Raw genomic sequence first — 10,970 nt, 5'->3', positions numbered from 1 at the left:
CACAGGTCCATCCGTTTTGTCACCAAAGCCCCATATACTACCCACCACTGCGACCTGTATGCTCTCGTTGGCTGGCCCTCGCTACATTTGTCGCCAAACCCACTGGCTCCAGGTCATCTATAAGTCTTTGCTAGGTAAAGCCCCGTCTTATCTCAGCTCACTGGTCACCATAGCAACACCCACCCATAGCACTCGCTCCAGCAGGTATATTTCACTGGTCATTCCCAAAGACCACACCTTCTTTGGCCACCTTTCCTTCCAGTTCTATTGCTGCCAATGACTGGAACAAATTGCAAAAATCACTGAACTGGAGTTTTTTTCTCCCTCTCTAACCTTAAGCATCAGCTGTCAGAACAGCTTACCGATCACTGTACCGTACGCACCCCATCTGTAAATAGCACCCCAACTAACCTCATCCCCATATTGTTCTTTTTTTTCTTCTTTTCACCCAGTATCCCTACTTGCACATCATCATCTGCACATCTATCACTCCAGTGTTAATGCTAAATTGTAATTATTTCCCTTCTATGGCCTATTTATTGCCTTACCTCCCTAATCTTACTACATTTGCACACACTGTACATAGATTTTTCTATTGTTTTATTTATTGACTGTACGTTGTTTATCCCATGTGTAACTCTGTGTTATTGTTTTTGTCGCACTGCTTTGCTTTATCTTGGCCAGGTCGCTGTTGTAAATGAGAACTTGTTCTCAACTGGCCTATTTGGTTAAATAAAAGTGAATTATTTTGTATTTTTTTTTAAATACAGTTAAATGCTTACTTACAAGCCCTTAATCAAACAATGCTTTAAGAAGTTAAACTTATTTTTCTTAAGTAGAAAATAAAATGTACAAATAATTAAACAGCAGCAGTAAAATAACAATAGCGTTATTACATCCAAGCATTTAAAGTATACTCGATTTTCAAAACGTCGCATACTATTAAACTTTTATTTTTTCAATAACTCAAACAGCTTACTATTTTAGGATGGCAAATATGGTTATTCGGACACAGCCCATGTCTTTCAATGATCAAACCACGAATGAGTGTCAAATAATAAAATTGAACGTTTCCATAGTATCAAATCAACTAAAACGTTTGATTTGTAAGTCGCTCTGGATAAGAGCGTCTGCTAAATGACTTAAATGTAAATGTAAATGTACTCATAGCGAATTTCTTAATCCAACATCCTCTCACTCTGTATCTCTTACAGTCAGTAGACATGGAGGATGGGAAGCCTGATCTGCTGCTGGTCAAAGAGGAGACAATAGAAGATGAACCAGAGAGCATTGACCTGCTGAGTGGACTAAAGATGGGGGAGCAAGGTAAGGGAGAAATACATATAACCTACATACAGTAATATCAGGATGTAGGAATGGACATAAACCTAACAACTTCAAAGACCAATGTATCTAAAAGGAGGGGGGGGGTCACCAAATTCACTGGGGTGGAATTGGTGTGGAGGGTTCATGGGTGGCATTTGACAATTTCTTTAGATTCCTCATGTCTAAATTATTTTTTGAAAAAGTTTGGTCCAAATCAGAGGTTAGATGCTATATTTATTGAACAATATATGAATCCTATAAATTAGAATGGACAAGTTGGGTGCAATCAATTCTCAGAGATGAAATTATATTTCAAGCAAATAATGTTGCAGGAATGCTAATCTTATCTATTTCGAACAACAAAAACAATTTCAGAACAATCTGAGATGGTGGGTGTCAAAATCCTCTTTCTTGTGCTTCTTGAGGTGGAATGACCCTAAAGCATCTTCGGCTAATTCGTCACATTTGCACTATTTCACTTGACGACCAGCAGTGGAGGGTTTTCTCTTTAAAAATAATTTTGACCTGAATTGGATTTGAACTCACAGCCACCATATGCCAACATCTGGAGTAGACCACTTTAGTGTATGACGCCACTACTCCGCTTAGACCATGGGTAACAAATTGAACCAAGCAGTTGGCCAAATTGACCTGTTGAACAAATGCGAATGGATGGTGGCTCTACCGCTTGAGGRCTCTGATGGGTTGAATTTGTTATTTTGTTACCGGATATAATTATATGCTCAGCTGGCCGTCCACAGCATCGTGGCTTATTTGGCCAGGTTGCACTTTGAGAAAAGCTAGCAGCTAGCCATTTTAGACTGATGGTTTAAAGCTAGTCTGGGCCTCCTGGGTGGCGCAGTGGTCTAGGGGCACTGGCATCGCAGTGCTAGCTGCGCTACCAGAGTCTCTGGGTTTCGCGCCCAGGCTCTGGCGCAGCCGGCCGCGACCGGAGGTCCGTGGGGCGACGCACAATTGGCCTAGCGTCGTCCGGGTTAGGGAGGGTTTGGCCGGTAGGATATCCTTGTCTCATCGCGCTTCCTGCGACTCCTGTGGGCGGGCCGGTGCAGTGCGCGCTAACCAAGGGGCCAGGTGCACTGTGTTTCCTCCGACACATTGGTGCGCTGGCTTCCGGTTGGAGGCGCGCTAGTGTTAAAAGCAGTGCGGCTTGGTTGGTTGTGCTTCGGAAGGACGTGGCTTCGACCTTCGTCTCTCCCGAGCCCGTACGGGAGTTGTAGCGATGAGACAACGATAGTAACTTACTAGAGATTGTATTACACAAAATTGGGGAGAAAAAGGAGGGGGAAATTAATTATTTAAAAAATAAAAAAATTAAAGCTAGTCTAAGCAAAAGTTTCATAAGATATGCCATGTTTCTAAAAGTCTATTTTCTAAACCTCTTCCTGCAGATTGTTGGCTGGAGGCTAACAGAGAGACTGGGCGCCATCTTGGATTCCCAGACCCAGATGGGTGCAGCCAAGGCCCCGGGGGATGACACCAGAGGCAACATATTGGAGGTCAGTGGATGGGAATCCATTTATTTTTTTACCAGCTAAAGATGCACCTGAAGTTCACACGGGATGGAGAAGGCTGTTGGATTTGTAGTAGGAACCTGGACGAGGTGAACTGAGGAAAGAGTGTGTATGATGAGGCAGAGTACATGATATGGTCAGGTTGGTGTGATGGCTGTCTGTAAAAATGCTTCACTGATGAAGAGTGACAACCTTATCATGGTGTTTGATGCTGGTGTTTTATAATGAGGAAATTATATGCCTTAATTCATGTTTACTTGAAAGGAAATAGTGAAAGCTGTGTGTAATGTTGAACCTTCTCTAAAATATTCTAAAATTAATTTTATCAAAGCGAGGGGTACCAATTTAAGAAAAGGTAAAGTTTACTGTTACACCCTGAAAAGGGTAGAAAGAATCACGAGAGCGTGATACGGAATGTTTACTCATGGAACGTTTAGTGCAATCATTTTACAAAAGTAACGTAAATTAAACGTAATTTTTTTTTTTTTAGTAAATTTTTAACTCTTTGCGCCAGGATGAGCTGGGCTGTGCATTGGGTGAGAGCGGGCACGCTTCCTGAAGATTGGCATGGGGTTGGGGCTGATCTATGCCATGATCATCTCTGTCATTTTGTCTTTAAGTAGCAACAATTCCGACATGCCGCCATCTTCTAACTCTGCAACTTCCTCTCTTTCAAGGAACATCATAATGTGAGTCATCAATGATATGCGGGATTGTGTCTTGAACATTTCTTATCTGTTCGCTGATATGTCAAGGAAATCACATATCTCTAGTAACTTGTCTTTAGTCAGGGGTGCAATTCTCCACTACTCTTTCCTGTAGTTCTCTTCCAAGGCGGTTGTCATGTTGGCAGAACAGGAGGAACTTTACTGTGCAGGAGTTGACTCTGAATTAGATGTCTTACTGTCCTCTGATGGTCGATCAATGGCCTCAGGTGACACGTACTTAACCACCAACTTCCAGCTCTCCTCGAACAGCAACACTTTCCTCACTGCAGCCTGCCTGAGTTATTATGTGGGGATTTAGCTGGCTCGGAATTCAGCAACCAGGATGTGGAAACTGGACATCTGAGCAGCAATCTCAGCGGAAGCCTCCAAAATGTTACACCCTGAAAAGGGTAGAAAGAATCACGAGAGCGTGATACGATGTTTACTCATGGAACGTTTAGTGCAATCATTTTACAAAAGTAACACATTTTACAGAATAACAGATCTACAGGAAATAGAGTTTTGTAGGGTACAAGGCGATTCAAATCATAACAGTATACACTGTACTCCAGTAAACAAATACTATTTTCAATATAACTGTCAAGCAAAGCTTTAACTCAGTAAACGCAAAACACAATTATCAACAGGCAATTAAAGTGTTTGAAAAACATTTACACCAAATACACCGCAAAATATCTTATTAACAAGATATTTCATTCACAATCGACAGTTAAAATGGCAGCTACGTAGCAGACCTAAGCAGTGCGAAGCTGCTGCAACGAGCCACGGCTCATTATTACTCTCTGCAAAACTTAAACTAACTTCCTCATAATGTTACATAAAAAACAATTAAACACTCTCTGGACATGTTAAGCAAGTTTTAATTACATTTAAATTACTCTTTTTATATCATCAATAACGTACCTGAAAAAGGGTAGGAAAGAATCACGAAGAGCGTGATACGGAATGGTTTAACTGCATTGGAACGGTTAGTGCAATTGAGAAAGAAACCGCGCATTCATCCGTGAACTTGAGTTGTGAGACCAGAGCAAATCGGATCTCAGGCTCATAGATTAAGAGCCATTTTAGTAGATCACAGGATTAAACAAACTTTTATACCATCGATCAACTAAAGTAATTCAACATCAATTGACACAGCTTTACACATTCCTCTCACAATTCGTTACCTCTTTGTGTACTGCGACTTGGACGGATTTTTACGATATTATTAATAATGTTATCAATCTATCACTAATACTGATAATGCTGATTATTCTTAAACCTTAAGTTTTAAGATCCTATAACATACTCTATTGATTTTACTAATACTTTTTAATTGTATAAACAGGCTATTAGTATTTCCTTTAACCTGTCACATTACCATAAGTGAGAAAAAATATTATTCATTGGCACATCGCGTTAGGCCAATAAAAGTTACTGTACTTCATCGTTATTGTGAGTGTATAACCGTTTGTGTTCAAATGAATACAAAATCGAGCTCTGTGCTATGACTGACTTTCAAAATGTTTTTATTTCAGGCACAGGACTTCCCTTATCAGAACTATCGCCCAGTCAACCAAAACATTATACTTAATTATTGAATCAACATATAAGGAATTTTGTTATAGTAAACTCCAATGGCCTCCATATTGTTAGGTAACTTGTAATCACAAGTGTTAGAGATGGCGTTGACTTGGTAAACAGTTTATAATATTGATGTCATGTTTCTGTGTGTCGCAAAGAGTTTTTATAAATAAACTTTTATGCCTTGTCATTACAAACTCGTTGTTTTGGCAGTGTGCAGTCCTATGAGGACCCTGCTGAAAATCTAGGTTGTTGTCTGGGTGGGAGACTGGACCCTCTGAGCGGCTGGGTTCACAAACCCTGGCGCCGGATCAGATACCTGGATAGAACCATACGCTCTTCCTTTCACCGATTCAGAACAGAGACCAAAACCACGAGGGACAGAGACTCAGACCATTGCGCAGAACACAACCCAAGTGAAAGGTGGACTGAACAACACTCAGTCCTGGCAGTGTCATCAAGGCTCAGTCAGGGGATCATGTCGACAGCCCACGACTTTCTCTTCACAGTCTCAGTGAGCAGGGATGGAGCGCACGGCCTGGGGTTAACATAGAGATAGACCTCCTTGTTCCTAGACAAACACCAAGTATCCATGATAACAGAGCAGGTCACCTGGGCTTTCAGCTCCCTTTACGAGAGTTGGTGGGAGACCCCCCGGTGGTAGCTCTATCACGGAGCTCTGTCTTCTCCTATCAGGTCTTGTCTAATGACTAGTGACTGGGTTATAGCGAAAGCCTGGCCTGGGTCTAGCCTTCCTCAGTTACCTCATGGTTACCCAACCAATACAGACAGGGCCAGGAGGGATGGGCTCACCACGAGATACCGGTACACTAGCCTATAACACAGCACACAATCCCAACAACACACAAAAATGGCTAGAGGTCAAGGAGGAGCTCAAAGACTAACCACCTGACGGTGGTGGCTCCGCTTTCTACTTCCTCTGTGTGTACATTGATGGTATGTGTCCATCACATCGTGCGGGAGGCCGAGCATTAGGACGGATGCTGAAAAGCCGTATGCCTGCCCCACATGTGGGAAGCGCTTCGCTAAGACGAAATATATCAAGCAGCACCAGACCGTTCACACCAAGGAGAGGCCCTTCAAGTGCAAACTATGTTACAAGAGCTTCTCCTTCCAGAGTAACCTTATCAAACATAGGAGTGTCCACAATGGGGAGAAATCGTAGCACTGTGGCTTGAGATATACACAGGGGATGTCTGGGAGCAATTCTTTAGCTGACATATTATAGTCATCATGTGAAGTGTCTTAGAGAGAGGGTTTTTTGGATTACTAAGTCCCTCAGTTGAGCATCTGGGTACGCTCACATTCTCACATGATACAGACTTGTTGTTTGGTGTGCTGACACAGTAAATCCATTTTGAATTCACTCACTTTTTGACAGCATCCGTTATGATTTAAACAAAACTTTKCATACATGTTTGCCCATGGAAGAAGTTGTCAGYAAGTGACACGTAAACTCCAATGTTGCAGCTTGGACCRTATTTCACATTATCTGAGGTTTGTGTTGTGCCCCGCCATCAGTTGAGACACAACATGCTCTTGAATACAGGGWGGGTGTRATTTCAATCATAGAAATATAACTCATAGAACGGACCTATTCCTTCAGACCGCTGTAATTTACATTTTTATTGAATTGACATTTTTACTTCTAATAACTACCACAACAATGACCTTGGGTCCACCCACAGTTTAATGTKAATTTAAAGGGTCATGTCTATTATATTATCTTTATTTCAATAGGTTTCCTATGGAGGATTGGCAGTATAATTTGAAACAASAGATATTCACATTCAAGTCAACATTCTCGGATGTGTGGACCTCCAACCATCTTTGTGGTACCATTTGAAYTTTGAAATGTTTGTACATTTATCATCCAAAACATGACACCCACCCTGTATTCAAGAGCATGTTTTGTCTCAACTGATGGCGGGCACAACACAAACACCTTAGATTATGTCAAACAGGCTAAGATACAGCATATGCGAATATGAAAAAAATCTGATTAACAGATTTAGATAATTGACTTTTAAAAAACCGTTTTATTAAATACTTAATAAAAAATATATATTAAATAAATCATCCGCAGAAAAATATAAAATAAGTTTTGAACACCATGTTTTGTAATTTTATCTCAATAAATAAAAACCAAAACCGATTTATCTTTTCCAAGTGATTGAAAGTCATAGGAAATGTCTCATGGTATGGTGGGATATGCAAAATGGATGTCAACTTTGAGCATTCCTATTATCTCACTGGAATTTTTTTAGGTACTCAGATCCAAAAAGTTACTTTCTGGCATTATTACCATGGTTATACTTGTTCAATAACAAGGGGTGCATCAAAAAGTCATTGATTCAAAGGATTTACCCTATAGCCAAAACACTGTCATTAAAGTGTTAACACTATAATTGTCCGCTCAGACTTTGGTTTTGGCTATGTTCTATTCATAACAAATATAATGTCCCTCTTTTGTTATAACACCTTTATAACACCCCCTCCCCCCAACATTATTTGGCAATCAGGTGATACCTGTTCCTTTATGTACAAAAAAAATAGGTGATCAAATCTGTTAATAAATMAGAAATAATTTTGTGAGTGGGTTACACTGGTGAAAAAGAAAGGAAATGAGAAGTAAAGTTGTAGTGGAAAATAGGAAACTCTCAGACTTTTACAGTTGGTAGCACCAGCCCATGATATGGTCGAACCCAAATATCCAAATCATGAGTTACCATCTAATCAGGTCATTCATAGTGCAAAAAAACACATTTCAAAATTGTATTTCCAAAATCTGGTCACCTTAATTGACAATATAGCAAATATAGTCAATTTGTCAACCCAAAATTCATGACAATCACTGGATTAGGTTGCACATCAAAATATCATATACTCATACATAACAAGTCCAAGCAGGAATTCATGATATTTTGATATGCATCCTAATCCAGCCATTGTCATGAATTTTGACTTTGTTTGTGTGACCTCAGCTCAGCCTATCAGAAAAAAGGGCCGGCCCATCCTGATAGGTCCATCCATTGCCCACTGATCAGCCAATGGCTCATTATAGATRAGCAAAAARCATTAATAAAGGCCCARGGGCCACCGCAAATGTCATCTTACTCTTTTTGTATATAGAAAAATAAAATAATAAGTTGTATGTAAATTTTGACCAGCCCACCCAACAAAAAAATTCTCTAGCCCATTTGGCAGATGGCCAAGCTGCCTCTGGGTTTTTGGATGATTTTAGTTTTTCCCCCTTTCCTACAATTGTTTGCCGACCACCACAATACCATAGAAGAAGGATTCCTAAACTCTGTGAGCCAGAAGTACTTAGTTATTCTTGCCTGTTTCGTGTTCAGGGCTAGAAGGGATRCAGCTTTTGTCAAATTAAAGTCAGATTTMGACTTTTTGTAGCAGGTTAGGAGAACTCACGCAGCAGGTTAGGAGAATTAGGTTAAGATTAGGAAAAGGGTTGGGGTTAGCTAAAATTAACAAAAAATATATTTTGATCTTCATTTGACAAAAACTGGATCTCATCTAGATTACCAACCCTTCATAGGGTTGTTACTAAACGAGGTACAGCTACATTTTTAAAAAACATTTTAGTCATTTAGCAGACGCTCTTATCCAGAGCGACTTACAGTAGAGTGCATACATTTTATTACATTTTTTACATTTTACATTTTTAGCTACGGACGATATTTACCATTGAACTACTGCGAGAGTTTGGATGTACGTTTTGAAGCCTGATAAATCGGTTAATTCTTATACGTCAGTGGTCGGATATCACTTTTGCTATGYCAAAAGCAGCTAGAGGCAGGAGGAGAGCAATGTGCAGATAACGGGTGGTCAATAGGGAGTTTATTTGAAAATACCACATTTAGGCTGTATTGGCATTTAGCAGGACAAATTGGCTTGGTTATATAATATCTGGTCGCTGATACATCGTAGTTCATTTTCGGACCCTATCCTTTCCCCATTCAGTTTTCCCATAGAGACGGCTGAAAGAACCAGAGGTAGCTTATTTCAGGYTTTAGGCCTACAAATCTAAGCGATATCCGACTCCGACTCTCGCGGTAGTTCAATGGTACATCTCGTTCGTAGCTGTACTTCAATCTAGTCACAACCGTTTCTCAACGGTACCGAGAACAGTTTCCTCGTAATCGTTTTTATTGTTTAGACATTTATTAACACCAAGGAACTGAACCATATGACTCATTTAACGGCACAGCATCACGTACTTACACCAGGTAGTATTTAATTCGTATTGGAGACGGGACCTGGTTGATAGCAGCTAACTAGCGTTACCCCCCCCCCAAAAAAGAATTGCCGTTACCCTTAGATACTCTAACAATGGCTAACTGTATTCGGGTTTGTCAACACTCAAGTAGCCTCCACTGCATGGAGGTCGCTAGCGAATGCAGCAGTGTCAGAGATTGTAAACTGCGTAGACGACGACCTATGCAGTTTTTCGTTTAGTAAATAATCAAAGCAGAAAGAAAACAGGAGATTGGCGGAGGAAACTACCGTACAGGAACTGAAGGTGGGCCGGGAGCGTGCAGAGAGGACAATGCGAGAGCGCGTCCTCGCCAGTCGTCCAGTAGATGTCAAGATTCTTGACGGATACAGAGGATGGCAAGAGGTAACATTTTGCAGAAGCCTGAAGGCTGCGTGGCATGTCGCGTTTAATATAAAATTGTTATTGGTACATACACATATTTAGATGTTATTGCAGGTGTAGCGAAATGCTTGTATATAGCTCATTTTTATGTCGCCCGTTCACCTCTGCACATGTGTTAGATGTGCTACCAGAATTGGGGCTTCTTAGTCACGTTTTTGGATAGTATGATTACTTCGCTATCTTGCGCAAAGACCAATGCATATTCTATCCGGATTCTTGATTTACTGCATTTTCCTAATTATTTACTCAACGAAAACAATGTGATACATGGAACATAATACATCAATCATAATAGAGTATATCTATAAAGTTTATGAGAGAATTGTTACCTTAACATCTTTAAAAAACATCAAACATTTAACCTTTAATTAACTAGGCAAGTCAGTTAAGAAAAATTTTTACAATGACGGCAACCCCGGACAACGCTGGGGCCAGTTGTGCACCGCCGCTATGGGACTCCAATCAAGGCCGGATGTGATTCCAGTCTGGATTCGAACCATGGACTGTAGTTGACACCTCTTGCACTGAGATGGCAGCTGCGCCACTTGGGTGCCCAAATTGTAGACAGTGTCAACATAGCCACGGGAAGTAGGGGTGCCTGCAGCTCCCCTGATAAATCGAAATGTAAAAAACAAAAATATTAAACACCCCCAAAAAACATTACCGACCCATTAGTGTGCTAGACTTTATAACCCTCTAACCTAACCACTTATTGTCCCCAATCCACACTCTCAGGTGAAGGACATCTCACTGGAGGCCATAGGAGCTTTCTGAAGCCAGTGGGACACGATACATGGAAGATGAACCAACCATCACTGTTGATGAGCTGTGGAGTGGAACCTCCCCAGCACGTTCTTGTGATAGAGGTTAGTGTAATGCATAAACGTGTTATTGCTAATAAATGTGGCCCTTTATATTAGAAAGGCTCCCCTCAGTATTCACTTGCTTACATGTACATTCTAATTTATCTGTCATAGGGGAGCTTTTGTGAGTTTTCTTACAACATTGAGTATGGTTACATGCACAGTCATGTTTATTAGTGCTGGTGGAGTTTGGATCAACTGAATGTATGCATCTTAGACAGTAGTTTCACATAATAACTTTACATTCCATTAGAATCAA

The 10,970-nt window shown here is 40.6% G+C and overlaps 1 protein-coding gene and 1 pseudogene across 1 annotated transcript in view; both read left to right on the top strand.

The window, feature by feature from the left end:
- LOC111971721 (uncharacterized) overlaps positions 1–10,970 on the top strand; it is a 233,612-nt gene that overhangs the window by 130,492 nt on the left and 92,150 nt on the right. The gene's annotated exons all lie outside the window — the stretch shown is intronic.
- LOC111971698 (uncharacterized) overlaps positions 1–10,970 on the top strand; it is an 80,620-nt pseudogene that overhangs the window by 48,454 nt on the left and 21,196 nt on the right.

Source organism: Salvelinus sp. IW2-2015, linkage group LG13 (genome assembly GCF_002910315.2).
Source record: "Salvelinus sp. IW2-2015 linkage group LG13, ASM291031v2, whole genome shotgun sequence".
Taxonomy (NCBI): domain Eukaryota; kingdom Metazoa; phylum Chordata; class Actinopteri; order Salmoniformes; family Salmonidae; genus Salvelinus; species Salvelinus sp. IW2-2015.
The sequence above is the reverse complement of the archived record's forward strand: the minus strand, read 5'-3'. Positions and strand labels throughout refer to the sequence as shown.